Below are 20,253 nucleotides of genomic sequence, written 5' to 3' on the forward strand. Positions count from 1 at the left end.
CCCAGCACCAGCCTAGCACTGGGTCCGGGACGAACACAATGGAGAAAAGGACACAACTTTGGGCTGCTTCTGGGCAAAACCATGGATGCACGGGAGGTGCATAGGTTTACTGTGACCACACGGGCCTCACTTGCTTCAGCACTCACCTCCTTTGGGACAGAGCATGCACTTAAGGACAACAGAGCCTTATTGAACCCAACACTCAGGGCTTCCATTCCAACAACTGGAGAGCAGACCTCAGCTTCTGACAGGGCTATCAGCCATGGAACAAAGAGGAGGCCCCACCCAACATCCAGTGCAGGCTCTGGACACCACAACACCAATCACACCCACCAGCAAGGGGCTAATGGCCGTCACACACTGAGGAAGGATATGGCTGGCATCTATACCAAAAACAGCCCTTACACCAAAAATATTGGACTTACACAGTCTACACAGGGGTGCTCCCACATAAAAACACCCCTTCAAGACCACAGTAGATAACTGTTTCTCCGAAATTTGTAGTGACAGAGAAAGTTAAATAAAATGAAAAAGCAGAGGAACTACTCCCAGTGAAAAGAACAAGAGGAGGAACCAATCAAAATTAGACAACTCAGTTGCGAAGATAAAAACCGATCTAGAAGCAATGAGTAGCAGACTAAATAACACACAAGAATGAGTAAGTGATCTGGAAGATAGAATAATGGAAATCAATCACAACAGCAGACAAAAAGACAAAAAAAAAAAGCAATGGGATAATATAAATATGCCCTCCTATGCATAACAGGGGCTGCAGAAGGAGAAGAGAGAAAGAAGGGGATCAAAACTGTATTTGAAAAATTATTGTTGAAAACTTCCCAAACCTTAAGAAGGAAACAGATATTCAGGTACAGGGTACACAGAGCATCCCAAACAAGATGAACCCAAACAGACCCACACCAAGACATATCACAATTAAAATGACAAAAGTTAAAGATAAAGAGAAGATTCTAAAGGCAGCAAGACAAAAACAGAGTCAGTTACAAGGGAAACCTCATAAAGATATCAGCTGATTTCTCTACAGAACTGAAAGGAGTGGCGTAATATATTGAAAGTCCTGAAAAGGAAAAACCTGCAACCTAGGATACTCTACTCAGCAAAGGACATTATATAATGATAAAGGGATCAATGCAAGAAGAGGATATTACACTCATTAGCATATATGCACCCAATGTAGGAGCACCTAAACATATAAAAGTAATACAGACATAAAGGTAGAAATTGACAGGAATAAAGTAATAGTAGGAGACTTTAATACCCTACTGACAGCAATGGACAGATCTTCCAGACAGAAAATTAATAAGGCAACAGAGATCCTAAATGACACAATAGACTAGTTGGACTTAATTGATATCTACAGGACACTATGTGCCCCCCCACCAAAAAAACCAACCAAACAAATAAACAAAAAACAGAATATACCTTCTTTTCAACATTCTCTAAGATAGACCACATATAGGTCACAAAACAAGACTCAACAAATTTAAGACGGTAGAAATTATTTCAAACATCTTTTCTGACCACAACAGTATGAAAATAGAACTCAACCACGGAGGGAGGGGGGGCAACGAACACATGGAGACTAAACAGTATTCTCCTAAAAAACCAGAGTCAATGATAAAAATCCAAAAGGAAATTGGAAAATACCTTGAGACAAACAACAATGAAAGACTTTGCCTTCCAATGCAGGGGGTGCGGGTTCGATCCCTGGTCAGGAAGCTAAGATCCCATATGCCTCGCAGCCAAAAACCCAAAGCATAAAACTGAAGCAATATTGTAACAAATTCAAGAAAGACTGTAAAAATGATTCAATAAAGACTTTAAAAAGACATCAAAAAAATCTTAAAAACAAAAAAACAAAAAAACACAACCTTACAAAATCTATGGGATGCAACAAAAGCATTTCTAAGGGGGAAGTTCGTAGTGATACAGGCCTTCCTCAAGAAACAAGAAAAGTCTCAAATAAACAGCCTAACCTACCACCTAAAAGAATTAGAAAAAGAAGAACAAACAAAACCCAAAGTCAGCAGAAGGAAGGAAATAATAAAGATCAGAGAGAAAATAAAATAAAGATCGAAAAAGACAATAGAAAAGATCAATAAAGCTGGCTTTTTGAAAGGATAAACAAAATTGACAAACCTCTGGCCAATATTACCATGAACCTCATAAATTCATTAAACTAATCTTGTTAGGTGCTAGGTATTTTTGTATTCCTATAAATATTCTTGAGCTTTTTTTCTGTTAAATTACTTAGAAATTGGTTCTTTCAGGTCTGCTCTTAAGATGTGTTAGGTGGGACTGGAGCCATTCTTAATCTAGAGTTAATTATTTCCCCATTTCTGAAGCAAGACACTTCTTTGTGCTCAAGTCCACACAGCCCCCCCGAATCTTGAACTTCTTCAGTCTGGCTACTGGGACAGGCACAATTCCCAGCCTTACGTGAGTGCCTTTCCCTGTTCCCTCTAATCATTTCAAGTGGTTCTTTTCCAGGCCTCTGGGTAGTTTCCTCAAATGCACATGCCAATCAGTACTCAGCTAAAGACCGGAGGAACCTGCTCTGCAGATCTCCAGGGTTCTCTCCTCGTGTACTCTGCTCTGCAAACTTGAGCTGCCTTGTTTCCCTGGACTCTCAGCTTTATCCCCTCAGCCTCGGAGTCAGCCATGCGCTGTCCAGTTCCCTCTCCTGTGCTGTGGACTAGTAACTATCAAGGCAGCATGTCACAGCAATCTTCTGTGGCTCACACCATTAGTTTCCTGTATGTCAGTGATTATTGACCTTTGTTGCCTTATGGACGGTGTCTTGCAAACTACTGTTTCCTGTATCTTGACCATTTTTTTGGATTTTTCACACAGGAGAGTAAACCTGGTCCCTGTTACTCCATTCTCCATTGTGACTGACAGAGGGAGTCTTTTTATCATCTGCCTTTAATCAGAAGATATGTGATTATAATGATAACGACATTCTTTTTAAAATTTATAGTTAGCCCTTCCTCCCATAAAAAATAAAGGTTGACAGTGTGTCTGTAGTAAACCTGAATTATAGTCCTGATTGGACCATGGATTTCATGTGAAGGCTTAAACCAGTCCCTTAATTTCTCAAGCCTTCACTTTTCTAATCTGTGGGAGACTTTGATCTGGACAACCTTTATATTCTCTTTCAGAAATGTGTCTATAGTCACTAATGTTTTCTTTAGAAATTGAGAAAAGCTATTGAATTTGAATATATCAGTTAGAAGGCTTTTAAGGGAAACAAGAATGTGTTTTCAACATCTGGTCTTTCTGAAATTTGAATGATCCTTTTTGACTCCATACTTACTAGCAAACCCAACAGCAAAACTGAAATCTTTCCTTTGATGTACACAGCAATGCCAAACTGAAATAATTTAATATTGTTCTCTCTTCAGATATTAAGTACTAAGCTTTAGTTTTTACTTTATACCTCTTTGGTTTATTCCTTCATATTCCAAAAATCCTCTTGCCCTATTTTGACATTATAGTCAGCATGTTACTATGTAAATATATCATTAATGACTATTGCAGTGTGACAAGCCACATCACAAGAAAACATCAAGGGCCTACGAGACAAAGATCTCATACATGAATATCTGAAATAATGCCAATAATGACACTGAAAATGAAGTAAACTCACATGAGAGTCAGAAAATGTATCTCTAGTGCTTTTAGAAGTGGCTCATTGCCAGAGGCAGAATGCATTAATTTTATATGCCATGTTAGGGATTTTCCATTTCTCCTTGAATAAAACATTAGTTTCAAAAACTGTCCTTAAAGTAGAAAGACTCTCACTGATTTGTTTAACCTTCTTCTCCCCTTTACCTTCAGAAATCCACTAATTTTGCACCATATCTGGTAGACAGGAAGTTGGGCTAATGTGTCCTCAATTCTACCAGAACTGTGCTTTCAATTTATTCAGCATTTGCAGAATGAAAGGCATTATGTTAGGTTTTGTGGGCGATTCAGCCAAGTAAAGTATTTAGTCCTGCTCCTTGATGAACTACAGTATAATTAAAGAATAAAAATCTGCACACAAAGTGGATAGCTATCTATCAACGTAATGTAACACATTTTAAATACCAAAAATAGCAAATTAAAAATCAATGGGAATATCTGGCATAATTCTTGAGAGAGGTCAATCATAAGCATTAGGAAAAGTTTTGCTCTGATGATTCAGCTATGGAAATAATGATTCATTAACTCATTCATTTAAATATTTTCTAAGTGTATAATATAAGCCCCAAACAGAGTACAAAAGATTTACAGTAGTACTATCTAGGTAAACTTTCTGTAATGATGGAACTGTTCTTTGTCTAAAGTGTCCAATATGATTGTGACTAGCTACATGAGAGAATGTCGATTTTAAATAAAATTAAATTAAATTTAAAAATTAGTTGCAGTAATTAACATTTTCAAGTACTCAGTAGCCAGTAGCATTGCACAATATAGGTCTAGAAGGAAAAGACATGCATGTGTACAAAAAATTACAATTTGTTGTGTAAGTTTTATGACATGGCTCTTCAGGAGCAAGATAAGGAATACCTTATGTTCCCTAGAATAATTTAGAAGAAGTCATGTTGGAGCCAAGATTTAAAATATATTTAATATTTAACAGAGAAAGAAATAGCAAATCAGCATCCTAGTCAGTAGAAATAGTGAGAAGAAAAGGATGAGAGCATAGTGTATTCAAGGAGTAGAGCAGAGTAATGTGTAGAGAAGTTGTGGGAAATGAGAGGCAGGAAGGAGGCAGGTCAAGGAGGGGCTCAAATTTGTATTTTAGAAAATATTACTCTGTCATTAATTTTTTAACTATGGCATTATTGATATTAGGGACGAGGTAATTTCATAAATCCAGGGGTGGGGATGGGCTGCCCTGTGCATTATAAGATGTTAATCAACATCCCTGGCCTCTACCAACTGAATGCCAGTGGTAGGTGCCCCGGCTGTGATAATCAAATATGTCTCTAGATGTTGTCAGATGTCCTCCAGGAGGCAAAATCACCCTGGCTGAGAACCAGTTGTGAAAATGAACTGCAAAAATACATGGTTGAAGCAGAGTTCACTACATGTGTCTGTGAGTGAGATGAGGAAGACCTGAAATGAGGGATTTGTGGAGAGTGGAGGCCTACAACTGAACAGGATTGGAGAGGAGAGAGATGGAGAATAGGATGACAATCTCTGCTGACTGAATGGGATATGAAGCCTTTTATTGAAATGGAAAGTACAGCAGAAAGATCAAGTTTGAGGGAAAGATGAACTTGGCTTTGAATATGCTGACTTGTGATATCTGTGGAATATCCAAATAGTAATGTTCTGTGGGTATTTGAAAATAAAGATCTGGAATTCAAAATAGAGATGTCAATTGGATGTGTAAATTTGGGAGTCATAAGTATGTAGATATTGTTGAAATCACGGGAACACTTCTTTCTGCACCTAGCAATCTAGACTTAATGACAACTGTCATCATTTCCACCTGATCTCCAAATATAGTCCTATTCAATCCATTCAAACACATAGCCCAGTGTTGTTTTGATTTTTGTTTTTCTCCTGACTTCATGTAGAATCAAGGACTTTGAAGTCCAGCTACACCAGCCTATTTATGTTCAGTACTTCTGCCTGGAGGGCCTTGATCTCACTCTTCCCTTTTCTTGGATCACTCTTCTTCCTTTTTCTCTGAACTCAGAAGTCATATTTCTAGTGAGACCCTTCTTGACCAGGCTATTTATGCTTTAACACACTTTCTGCCAGATATTCCATGTCTATATATATATTTTTTATTTTCCATAAATCCTATTAACATTTAACGTACCACATATTTTACTGATTTATTTAATTTATCGTATGATTCTCTCCAGAAGCATACAAGTTCCATAAGTCCAGGACTTCTCTCTGCTTTGTTCACTCCTGTTTATCTACCACTTAAATCAGTGTCTAACATCTAGTGAACTCCATCAATATTTCTTTGATGAATGAATAAGTTTCCTACTGGTCCAGACAAGTCTGCCTGGGTTCAGTCAAATTCTTACTAAGACTTATGGCACAAACTTGAAAACCACAGGAAAGTCATGTTTACTTGTTTTGCAGGGTCTCAGAGAGGCAATTTTGTACTTAGGTACCTGCTTAACTCACTGAAACTATTGGCCTTCATTCTTTTTAACATATCAATATTTATTTTCAAAACACATAACTTTTTATATCATATGAAATTCATATTTCTCAGTGTGAGCTCCAAAAACTTCAGAATTTTTACACATTATTAACCTCATCATAAATTCACCTAATTCCGCCTAGTGAAATATGTTAATCTCTGCTTTGTATTCTGACATTGTACCATTTTCAATACTAACGATGCCCTCCCGCTTTCTGTCCACTAATGTCTCTTCATGATCTGCACCTACTTAAAATGTCGCTGTTTCTAGAAAGCTGCATTCACTTAATGGACCTATCCTAGGACTGCATTCCTAGAGGAAAGCTTCTCTGATCCCACAGGCTTGGGTTAGGTGGTCAATTTGTACTAGAAATAACCCTTTATCTACTTCTGGCATTTAACTTTGCCTTTAACATTGTATTTGTATAGCGCTTATATCTATTTTATCTCTAGATCATGACCCCAAGCCAGGGACATAGTACAGCTCAGTAAATATTTGTTCCTTTATATACATTAATTGTCTTCATCTGTTTCTAATTATTCTTCTGCCTTGTAAATTAACACTTGCTTGCTCAATTTGTTCTTTGCTAATACATATTTGTTGTTATTCTGTTACAGTAACGTTAGCTCTTTCAGGGCATTCTACCTCCATAACGGACTATGCTCTTTAAGCACTTAAAATGGGACTTTATGGGGTTCTATTCTCCAAAGCATCTAGGTCAAGGCATGCAAAAATATTCCTTGCTAAACATTTAAGATCTGGGACACTTGGTCACATTGTCTGGATTTGAATCCTGGGTCTACATTTTATTAACAAAATGCCGTTAGGCAAGTTGTATAGTATTTTAAGTCTCAGTTTTCTCATCTGAATAATCTGGTGGTATAACCTAACTATAGAAATGAAGGATTAAATGAGAAATTAAATAGAAATCACTTTGAACAGGTTATCGTGATTATGTACTGCAGTGTTGTGTACTCTAGATGCTATGTACTTGTTTAAGATGTCCAGGTCCCGTATCCCTGGGGCATGATTGGCGATTCAAGTTATTAATACCTAACTGATTGACAATGGCATAGGGAAGAAGTACGTACTGACAACAGCAATCTTATCAACATCTTTCCAGTGCTTTTTATTCCTTCCTTATTTAGCCTCACACTCTTTGAAAATTCCCAAAACTTACCTTCTGTTTCCATTCTAATTCCATAATTTCTTTAGCTTATTTGTGCCATTAAGGTACTGAGGGAAGAGTGTGATGAGCTAATGCTTAATGCTACACAAGCCTGTCCTAAGAGAGACACTAATGTATCAGTACTAAAAATGTTTGAAATACTGATTTTCCTAATGAGCCTAAACATTTTATTATAGTTATACCTTAATACCAAACTGCAGGTCATTACCTTCATGTATTGAAAGCAGCTGATGTTTCTAGGGCTTAAGGTATCTGCCATTTGCTTGATGACCCCTCTTTCTTGCCCATTTTACATAGTAGATATTTAGAAAATGAAAATTAGATCACTTGACAGGATTATTAATGAAAATTAGATCACTTGACTTGCCATCATATTGTGTATGATGGTTTGATTTCATTATTTATTAAAAAATATTTTTCTGATTATAATAATTAATAGATACTAGTTCCATGAAATTTGAATTTTGAAAATGTGAAAAGGAACAAATAAAATAAGAATGATTCATCCTGTCACCTAAAGATAATCAGTTATGATTTAGTCCTACCAATCTTATTTTCAACATATGTTTCTGTGTGTGTATAACTGTAAATAACTCTGTTTGCTGCTTTATTGCACTACCATATGTATGTTTTCCTTTGTATTAATAATCTTTGGAAATGCCGTCCATAGTTAAATAATAGTTTAGTTATATAATTATATGTTACAGTTATATCTATATAAAGATATGTATATATACATGTGCTTCTGTGTATCTGTCTATCTATTGAACAATTAATTTCTTATGTTTCTACTGCCCCATCTTATACATAATATTGTGAGGAACATCTTTGTGAACAACTATTGATCTGAGTTATTCACTCACTTAAATGTATTCTAATGGAAGAATATATTAAATATATTTAAGCATTTGTGATATATTATGCTACATTATATATATTGGTTAAAATCGCAGACCCTGAAGTCAACTGACCTATGCTTGAATCCTGACTCCAAATTATTCTACTAAGATAATTTTAGGAAAATCACTTGATCTCAATTAGCTTTAGTAATAATTTTTTTCACTTAAATTTCTTTTTTTCTGATACTGATACTCCTTTGCCAGCTTCCTATTAATTAGTATTTAATAATTAAATTCTTTTATTTTTACTCTTTCTGAGTATTTTTTTTTTGAATTTTTGAATTTTATTTTATTTATTTTTTTATACAGCAGGTTCTTATTAGTCATCAATTTTTTTTAACATCTTTATTGAAGTAAAATTGCTTTACAATGGTGTGTTAGTTTTTGCTTTAAAACAAAGTGAATCAGTTATACATATACATATGTTCCCATATCTCTTCCCTCTTGCATCTCCCTCCCTCCCACCCTCCCTATCCCACCCCTCTAGGTGGTCACAAAGCACCGAGCTGATCTCCCTGTGCTATGCGGCTGCTTCCCACTAGCTATCTATTTTACATTTGGTAGTGTATATATGTCCATGACACTCTCTCACCCTGTCACATCTCACCCCTCCCCCTCCCCATATCCTCAAGTCCATTCTTTAGTAGGTCTGTGTCTTTATTCCCATCTTGCCACTAGGTTCTTCATGACCTTTTTTTTTTTTTTCCCTTAGATTCCATATATATGTGTTAGCATACTGTATTTGTTTTTCTCTTTCTGACTTACTTCACTCTGTATGACAGACTCTAACTCCATCCACCTCATTACAAATACCTCCATTTCATTTCTTTTTATGGCTGAGTAATATTCCATTGTATATATGTGCCACATCTTCTTTATCCATTCATCCGATGATGGACACTTAGGTTGCTTCCATGTCCTGGCTATTGTAAATAGAGCTGCAGTGAACATTTTGGTACATGATTCTTTTTGAATTATGGTTTTCTCAGGGTATATGCCCAGTAGTGGGATTGCTGGGTCGTATGGTAGTTCTATTTTTAGTTTTTTAAGGAACCTCCATACTGTTCTCCATAGTGGCTGTATCAATTTACATTCCCACCAACAGTGCAAGAGTGTTCCCTTTTCTCCACACCCTCTCCAGCATTTATTGTTTCTAGATTTTTTGATGATGGCCATTCTGACTGGTGTGAGATGATACCTCATTGTAGTTTGAGTATTTTATTTTTGCCACTGTTCTTATTTTAAAGTTTCTCTTGTATTTTGCAAAAGATTGTATTTTCTGTTTTTCTAAACATTTTTTTGTCTATTTTAATTGTTAAGTATAGCCTATTTATGTGTGTGTGTATGTGTAATTATTTGTATGTTCATTGTTATTGCTATCGCAACTTACTGTGTTTCCCATTTATTTTTTTCTTTACTTCTTTTTAACGTATTTCTTGTTTTTTTTCTTTAATTAAGATTAAAATTAAGGTTAGATTAGGATGGTTAGAGTTAGGATTTGGTTTGGGCATTTCTTTTTTGTAGCAAACAGTTAACTAACATTGCCTAAAGTTCCTTGATTTTTCAATATCTGTGCTGACCATTATATCACCTGGCAATATAACTATTAATAGTTGTGGCAAAATATAATTATTAATAGTTCTTTCCATAAGATGTTTATATTTAGACTTTTATAGTCTGAATGTTTAAAATACATTTAGTCCAGAGTCATATTTAGCTAAATAAACAAATTTAGATTGAATTTTATTTTCCCACACGATTTGGACATTATTCCACTAATTCTAACATCTAGTTTTTGTTATCAATCTAATTGTTTTACTTTTGTAAATAATCTGTAATTTTTCTCTTGTAGATCATTTTTTTCATTCATAATGATCATACTTTCATTACTTGTTTCTAGGTGTGTTTTATTCTTATATATCATGCTCAATACTTGGAGTGCACTGTTATTTTTAATATAGCTTCCTTCAATTTTGGAAAAGTTTCCGTTATTATACCTTCAAATACTGCTCTTCTGCCTGTCTGTACATGCTCTTCTTTTGTAATATATTGGAATATCCAGCTCCGTACTCCCCTACATCTCTTACTGGTCTGAATGCTTTCATCTTTTTATCTCTACATATGCAATCTAGCTGAATTTCCCAGTACAATCTCCAATTCACTAACTCTCTTTTCAACTTTGTCTATTCTAAAGTATTTCCTATCTATTGAGCCTTTTGTTTTCAATGATTAATGTTTCAATTTTCTTGTTTTTTTCAAGTCATTTTAGACTGTTTTGGTTTCATTTCTTTTTCTTTAATGAGTATTAATTTTTCATTAACATCTTTGAGATTCATACTTATTTTAAAATATTTTTCAGTCTTTTTGTAATTTTAATGCACTCAGATTAATTTTATTTCCAATTATTGACAGGCTCAATAACGTTAGATCTCTTTACCTGTCACAAAAAAAAAATTGTAGCTACTTTTGAGTAGAGTAAGAAAAGTGGTTCTCTCTTTTTGCTTCTTTGTCTCTCTTGCTCTCTATTTGTGCTTACTCTTTCACAGCTTTCAGTATTGTAGCTATTTCCTTTGTCTCCCAGGCCAATAGCCTCGGGGTATCCTAGAATAAGTCCTACATTTATGATTCAGGAATCCTGCCTTCTAGGATTGAAAACCACTGAGCAAGTTATTAGCATGTATTACTTGGTTCAGATCCAAGTTGTAAGACTGTGTATAACTCCAGATTCCTTAAATATATACCTTCAAATAAATTGCAGCTTCAAACAGCATTTGAAAGCAACTTTTGTCAGCTTCATATTTTCAAGAAAACTTACAGTATCCGTGGCTTTAACGATATGTAGGCTTTTATCTCCCATCTGACACAAAGTACCTTTAGTCTCTGATACCCTACAGAAGCTGAATAACTAGGGCCTGCTCCTAAACCCATAGCCCAGAAGCCTATGGTTTTACTTCTAGTCTCTACTTTATGTTTCTATTCTATTTTTCTGTAATGAGTATTATTATTTTTATTATTCTTTATCATTCTTTGAGATCTTATAGTTTTAAAACTTTGGTTCTTTGCTTTTTTTTTTAATATAAATTTATTTATTTTTGTCTGTGTCATGTCTTGGTTGCTGCACGTGGGCTTTCTCTAGTTGAGCAAGTGGGGGCTACTCTTTGTTGCGGTGCGCGGGCTTCTCATTGCAGTGGCTTCTCTTGTTGTGGAGCATGGGCTCTAGGCATACGGGCTTCAGTAGTTGTGGCACACGGGCTCAGTAGTTGTGGCTCACGTGCTCTAGAGCACAGGTTCAGTAGTTGTGGCGCACGGGCTTACTTGCTCTGCAGCATGTGGGATCTTCCTAGACCAGGGCTCGAACCCATGTCCCCTGCATTGGCAGGTGGATTCTTAACCACTGTGCCACCAGGGAAGTCCCTGAGATCTTATACTTTTAAAAATAAATTTTTAGGCAAACTTTCTCTTTGAGACACATTGTAGAGCTTAGTGATTAGTGCATATTCTAGAGCCAAACAAGTCCAAATCCTGGCTCTTCCTCTTTAACCTGCATAGGTGGTGTCCAGGTAATTAAGTTTCCTGTGGCTCAATTTCCTCATCCATAAGATGGGAGTGTTAATAGCAACCTATTTCATAGTAGTTTTTTGGTTTTCTTTTTGTTTTTTTAAGATTACGTGATATTTGTATACAGGTTTCCCCCACTATCCAAAAGCTGAGCACTCCTTCAAAAACTTGCATAAGCCAAAATGGCATAAAGCAAAGAAGCAGTTAACTTTTTTGTAAATGTGAAAATCCTCTTTGGATTTCTTTCAGTTAGCAAAAGCAGGAAATAATGTAGATCTTTCATAAAAGAGAAATAGTATAAAGCAAACTTTTGAAAAGTAGAGAATACCTGTATGTGTGTATAATACCTGCATATGTGTATATAAATGCTCAGAACCCTGAGTGGCCCATGGTAATTACTCAGTTAGTATTAACTATTATTATTTTTTGTCTCATTTTATAACTCTATTTTTAAGACCACCTCAACTAGAAGTCCTTCAATACACTATTTAATTTTTCTAAAATTTATTTAGTTGAATATTGTGAGATAGGATTAAATTTTGACTCATCATATAGTTCTGAGAATTAGCTGTGACATTATTTATGGATTTACTATAAGATAAATTATAATGCAATATGCAAATGTATAATTTTCCTGAATTTATTTTAAAGTATCATTAAAGAAAAAGTAATATATTTGATAATTAAATCTGAAGAATATATACCTTTTATTCTTGAATAATTTAATTATTTGTAATTATTGTCCACATTTAAAATATTAAAGGATTTTCCACCCAGATTACTCAGAATCCCTCATTACAAAAAATATACACAGAGCTTAACCTGCTGGGGTATTATCAGCACCTAATTAACGTGGGGGAAGGGAAATAAACAATTACAGCTGGCTTGCCTTACACATGGGAGAAGGGAAAAACCCAGTTCCAGCCCACTCTAGCCAACCTGTTCCACCTAAGAGGGAGAGAAAAACTGAGAAACACTTATGAAGTTCATGGTCCAGAGGCATAGGCTCACTAAAAGACTAAGACCTAATCATAGGACTATAGAACACTTGCCCCACCCCATACTTCACAACCACATTACTAAAGGCATATTTACAGCAGTTTCTTTTACCTGATATATCATGTATGACCATCAAGAAAAAATTACAAGAAATACCAAAAGCCAAAAAACATAATTTGAAGAAACAGAGCACGCGTCAGAACCAGACATGACAGGATGTTGGAACTACCAGACCAGGAATTTAAAACATCTATGATTAATATGCTAAGGGCTCTCATGGATAAAGGAGACAGCATGAAAAAATAAATAGGCAGTGTAAGCAGAGAGATGAATATCCTAGAAAGAACCAAAAAGAAATACTAGAGATAAAAGCAATATAACAGAAATGAAGAATGCCTTTGATGGGCTTATTAATAGGCTGAACACAACTGAAGAAAGAACCTCTGACACAGAGGATATATCAATAGAATCATCAAAAACCAAAACAAAGACAACAAAGACTTTAAAAAAATGTACAAAACAAAAAATAAAACCCCAAAAACCAAAACAAAACAGAACATCTAAGGACTATGGAACAACTACGAAAGGTAAAGCATACATGTAATGGGAATACGAGAATGAAACAGACAGTATATTTGAAAAAATAATGACTAAGATATCCTCAAACTAACGTCACACATTAAACCACAGACCCAGGAAACACAGAAAATACCAAGCAGGATAAATGCAAACAAAAACAAAGGAAACAAACAAAAACCCCTAGATCTATGTATATCATTTTCAAACTATAGAATATTAAAGATAAAGAAAAAATCCTGAAAGAAACCAAGAGGGGAGTGGCTCACATATAGAGAAATAAAGATAAGAATTACATATGACATCTCCTCAGAAACCATGCCAGGAAAAAATGGAGTGAAATATTTAAAGTGCTGAAAGAAAAAACACCAACATAGAATTCTTTACCTTGTGCAATTATCCTTTAAAAGTGAAGGAGAAATAAAGGCTTTCTCAGATAAACAAAAATTGAGTGAATTTGTTTTCAGCAAATCTGCCTTGAAACAAATCTGATAACCTAGATGAAATGGACCAATTTCTTAAAAGACACAATTTGCCAAAACTCACACGAGGAGAAATAGACAATCTAGATAGGCCTATATCTATTAAAGAAGTTGAATCATATTACCTTTCCAAATAGTTAATGCACTTCCAAAACAGAAAACACCAGGCCCACATGGGTTCACTTGTGAATTCTCCAAACTAAGGAAGAAATTATATCAATTCTCCATAATCTCCTTCAGATAATAGAAACAGAGGGAATACTTCCTAACTCATTCTGTGATCAGCATTACCCTACAACTAAAATCAGAGAAAGACATTACAAGAAAAGAAAACCACAGACCACTATATTTCATGAACATAAATACAAAAATCCGCTACAAAATGTTTGCAAATTGAATCCAATGATGTATAAAAAGAAGTAAAAACTATGACCAAATGGGATTCATCCTAGGTTTGCAAGGCTGGTTCAACATTTGGAAATCAAGTAATGTAATCCATCACATCAATAGGGTAAAGATGAAAAATTACATGATCATATCAATGGATGCAGAAAAACTATTTCACAAAATACTATACCTATTCATGCTTAAAAACTCCCAGTAAATTAGGTATATAAGGGAAATTGTTCAACTTGGTAAAGAATATCTAAAAGGAAACTTACGGCTAACATTATTCTTAATGGTAAGAAACTAAAGGTTTCCCACTAAGATATCAGGTACAAGGCAAGGATATTTCCTCCCACCAGTCCTTTTCAACATTGTACAGGAAGTTATAGATAATGCAATAAGACCAAAAAAAAAAGGGAATAAAGTTACACAGATTGAGAAGGAAAAACTAAAACTATCTTTGTTCACAGATGATATGACCATCCAAGAATTAATTTTAAAAAACAAGTAAAAAAGAAAAAAAAATAGAAAGAAAAAAGAAACAAACAAAAAACCTCCTGGAACTAATATGTGATTACAAGGTTGCAGGATGCAAGGCTAATACACAAAAGTCTCTTGCTTTCCTGTATACCAGCAAGGAAAAAGTGGAATTTAAATTTTAAAACATAATGCTATTTATATTAGCACCCCTAAAAATGAAATATTTAAGTATATCTAACAAAATATGTGTAACATCTATATGAGGAAAACTATAAAACATTGGTGAATGAAACAAAATAACTGAGTGAATGAAGAGATACTCCATGTTAATGGAAACGAAGACTCAATATTGTCAAGATGTCAGTTCTTCCCAACTTGATCTGTAGATTCAGTGCAATCCCAGTAAAAAATCAAGAAAAGGTATTCTGTGAATACAAACAAACTGATTCTAAAGTTTAGATAGAGAGGCAAAATGATCAGTGATTGCCAGGGGTTGGGCAGGGGTAGTATGGTGGGATAGGTGACTACAGAGGATATTTAGGGCAGGGAAAATACTCTGGATGATGCCATAGTGGTGGGTATATGTCATTATACAATTGTCTAAACTCATGGCATGTGCAACACCAGGAGTGAATTGTAATAATACAGACTTTGGGTAATTATGATGTATCAATGTAGGTTCATCAAATGTAACAGATTTGCCACTCTGAAGGAGACGGACATTGTAAATGGGGGAGGCTATGTGTGTGTAGAGGCCAAGGGTATATGGAAAATCTCTGTATCTTGCCTTTAATTTTGCTGTGAACCAAAACTATCCTAAAAAAATACAGTCCTAAAAAATATATAGGGCAACTTTTTATAAACATATCTCCCTATTCAGTCACTGCACCATATGTATTGTATACTTTTAATCAGTGTAACGACAGTATAGTATAAACTTTTCCATGTTTTACATTGTTTCTGTAATTGTTCTTTTTATGGCTTTGTAATAATTCATCTAGGGTATTTATTCATCTGCAATTATTTATTGAACATTTATTGGGTTCTATTCAAGGTCATGGGAATGTACTGCTAAGCCAAAGTACCTGCACTTACAGAGTTTACAGCATTCTCATGTGTGCATAGTTGATATATAATCATTCATTTAATTTTCTATTATGTTGTATAACTCTGAGAAGAGAACAATTATATATATTGTTTTATTCAGCCTTGAAGAACCTTTGCAGAAGAAGTAATGTCACGACCCTAAAAATATTTTGCTTATCTAGATGTTCTGTAAATTCAGTTTCCAAAAAAAGATGGGAAAATAAATGTGTGTGTGTGTATATATACATATATATATATATATATACCTTTATATATATATATATGAACATAGTGTGTTGAACCAAGAAAATACTTAGCTGATTTAGCTGATTCATCAGGATGAAGGTACAAAGTATAATCAAATTGGACCTTTTTTTATAATAAATTAAGACTCTATATATTTCTTCTTGATATACAATATAAAGATATAAGGAATCTCATATAGAATATTACTCCATGACATTTCTTACACTACCTGAAAAATAGCCTCTTAACCCCAAACTTATGGTAATGCCCAAACTTGTAAAATCTGTTTTTGTTTTTGTTTTTTTAACACTTTTTATTGATTTTTTTAACATCTTTATTGAGGTATAATTGCTTTACAATGGTGTGTTAGTTTCTACTTTATAACAAAGTGAATCAGTTATACATATACATATGTTCCCATATCTCTTCCCTCTTGCATCTCCCTCCCTCCCACCCTCCCTATCCCACCCCTCTAGGTGGTCACAAAGCACCGAGCTGATCTCCCTGTGCTATGTGGCTGCTTCCCACTAGCTATCTATTTTACATTTGGTAGTGTATATATGTCCATGACACTCTCACCCTGTCACATCTCACCCCTCCCCCTCCGCATATCCTCAAGTCCATTCTTTAGTAGGTCTGTGTCTTTATTCCCATCTTGCCACTAGGTTCTTCATGACCTTTTTTTTTTTTTTTCCCTTAGATTCCATATATATGTGTTAGCATACTGTATTTGTTTTTCTCTTTCTGACTTACTTCACTCTGTATGACAGACTCTAACTCCATCCATCTCATTACAAATACCTCCATTTCATTTCTTTTTATGGCTGAGTAATATTCCATTGCATATATGTGCCACATCTTCTTTATCCATTCATCCGATGATGGACACTTAGGTTGCTTCCATGTCCTGGCTATTGTAAATAGAGCTGCAATGAACATTTTGGTACATGACTCTTTTTGAATTATGGTGTAAAATCTGTTTTTGAAAATTATATAAAGCCATAAGTTATGTTTATATTAAGGAATACTATAGGTTTATGAAAATAGTCTTTTAATCATTCATTTAAATTATAAATGACATCATTAGCATCCTAGCTTTCTCTGTTTCTTTCTTTGTTTTATAATATATAAATATGCTTGGAACCACTGTGCAGAGAGATAGCTCAGTCTGCTTGTCTTCCTGCCACTGTTGGTATCAAGTTTGCATAAGAGGTGCCTCTGGCAGTGCTCTGGATCCACAATAGCACAAGATTTATTTCTTCCATATTAGATTATTACAAATTTCACTTGTTTCCATTTTTTATTTATAAATAGTGCTACTTTAATATTTTGATCATCTGTTTTTAAACCTTACAGTAAATTTCAGAAGTAGCCTTAAAAGTTTCAAAAGTATGAACCTTTGTGATCCTTGATATGTACTGCTAAATATTTTTCCAGTATATTTCCAGCAGCCTAGATGAAGCTAGTTTGGTTTTATGTTGTTCTACTCTAACTTATTAACTGCGTGTCCATATGGATTTTCTCACTAGGATCTTCAAGTTGGAAACGGGAAGGCTTAAAAGGGGCAGTCAGGAGTTGTGACTATTCACTTTCATCTCAACTGTATCCTTTGTCCATTTTCCTAAGTTCCACTTGCTTTGTTTTACTATTTGAGTCTGTGATAACCAAAAAAAAAACAAAATTCTGAGCTTCAGCTCATTTACCATATTTTGGAAAAAAATTCATTACAGTTGCATGTAGTCAACATTGATTACTCTCTACTCCCCTTATATTCATTTTTTATTCATATATTATTCTATGATTTATTCAAGATCAAATGCCAAACATATCACAGGAACTGAGCCGGGTGCTGGCGATTCAGTGTCACAAAAACAACCTTCTGTCTGAATCCGAACTTCTCCGAGAACTTTCAGTGCAACCATCTTTATCACCTTTCCTCCTCAGCCAGTACTGGTACCAATGACATAACCAGAATTACATTTTAGATAGTTTTCCAAAACTCTTGAGTTTTTACTTTCTTTAAAATTGTCACAATTCCACCTTTCTCCAAAAAACATTTTCTTTGAAATCTTTCTTGGTTAGGTTAAGTGCCTAACTATAACTAGTCTTTGCTTTCTTACCTGACATAAATTCTAGATAAAATATTTGTTTTTTCCCCAGGTTGTCAGCTAATTCCTTTTCCACACACTCCATCTTCAGATTCCTCAAAATTCACAATGTGTGGTTTAGATTAGTAATATTTTAATATTCTTCTTCCCTATGGAAGGAGAATGGCAAATGGTTCCAGTTCACCTGAGACTGGAGGAGGAGGCATACAAGATCTTGATATTCCAAGTTTTTGGTTTTGGATTCTCTGCATCTTTTATCTCTTTCTTTTATCTAACTGATTCAGAACCATCAGGGTTAGAATCAATATTACCTTAAGACTGCTGTGGAAGTACTTGAACTAAAGTAAAACTTCTAGGTAAACTCCCATGAGGCATTCATCATCTAGTGGTTTAACAAATATATTTTTAAAATTGTTTTATTATTTTATTTTATTTTATTTATGTTTTTATTTTTGACTGCATCAGGTCTTAGTTGCGGTACACGGGATCTTCGTTGAGGCAAGCAAGATCTTTCACTGTGGCACGCGGGCTTCTCTCTAGTTGTGGTGTGCGGGTATTTTCTCTTCTTTAGTTGTGGCACTCAGGCTTCAGAGCACATGGGCTCTGTAGTTTGCAGCACACGGGCTCTCTAGTTGAGGCGCTCAAGCTCAGTAGTTGTGGTGCGCAGGCTTAGTTGGGCTGTGGCATCTGGGATCTCAGTTCCCTGACCAGGGGTCAAACCTGTGTCCCCTGCATTACAAGGTGGATTCTTTACCGCTGGACCACCAGGGAAGTCCCAACAAATTTTTTTTTTAGTTCTACTATGCTCCAGGTACTACGATAGGCATTGCATTTGCCTCTCTGGTTAACTGGAAGTATAGCTACCAAGTTATCAAATCTGAACACAAACTTATTTCTACCACTTTATAAGTTATTATATTTGTTTTACCATAATGCATATATTGTCATGAATTTTAAGTTCCTTGGGAAATGGAAAAGTTTGGCTATATGACGTTAGTTATTCAAAATTGTTTAAAATACTATCTACTATTTATTAATAAATCATTCAGCACAGCACTTGGTTATTAGAAGCATTTAATAAGTATTGAATATTATTATTTTAGTATTATCAAACTGTATTAATTGATTTTTTGACAGTGGTAAAAATTAAATATAAAAATATTAAACCCATTTAAGTACTAATTTTCACCCAGAAAATGATGGACTATTTTTTAATTTTTAGTATATTTCCTAAAAATTTAATATTCAATGGTATAAAGCACACTTTAAGATTGTCTTTGTTTCATAGAATCTAGGCAAGAAAAGGACATGAAGTCTATAACCTGACTTTAATGAGAAGTGCCTTCAGATTAAATTCTGACTAAAATTTTTTTCTGTACTCACAGTTGAAAAAAGATTCCATTCTGCGACTTGTGAAAGATGTTTGAAAACCCTTATCGCTGGAAAGAGTTCTTTATAATTTCTAACATTAATATTCCCTATAATCCTGAGAACTGTTCTTTTCCAAAAATTAAATTCACTGATTCTTCACAATTCTCACAATACACATTTACATATTTGAAAACATTCCAAGTTCTCCATGTTCTTTTTAAACAGTAAAAAAGATTAAATATCCCATTTATTAGCTTGAGGAAAAGGTTATTGTATTGCTTTGCCAGTAACAGCAGTTACAGAATTTTAAAACTAGTGGCATTTGTTGTACTACCAGAGTATTTAAGGAAAAAAACAAAAAATCCACTCGGACTGTAATACACTATGCAGTTGTTTTTTGTTTTTTGTTTTTTTATAGAAAGGGTAGAAATCAAGGAGTAAATGAGAAAAAAAGTATGCGAGCTAGTTCAAAATGATAATAGGGAAAATTGTATAATAATCAAGTTATTATCTTTAACATTTTAGAATATTTAGGAGGAAAATAATGAGAGGTTGATTTTTGACTAGACATTAAAAAAATTAAGCTGGATCTGAAAGGGAAACTGTATATTGAATTGGAAAGAGTATAATGACTTATAAACATTGTACATAAAGCTGATGTGGCCAGCACTCATATTTAGTTGGTCAGTGGAC

The 20,253-nt window shown here is 34.6% G+C and overlaps 1 protein-coding gene across 2 annotated transcripts in view; it reads left to right on the top strand.

The window, feature by feature from the left end:
• The window catches only part of SPAG16 (sperm associated antigen 16), a gene marked incomplete at its 3' end in the record, with an annotated part of 901,411 nt that overhangs the window by 635,576 nt on the left and 245,582 nt on the right, over positions 1 to 20,253 (top strand). The gene's annotated exons all lie outside the window — the stretch shown is intronic.

Source organism: Balaenoptera physalus, assembly GCF_965194825.1.
Source record: "Balaenoptera physalus genome assembly, chromosome: 6".
Lineage (NCBI taxonomy): Eukaryota > Metazoa > Chordata > Mammalia > Artiodactyla > Balaenopteridae > Balaenoptera > Balaenoptera physalus.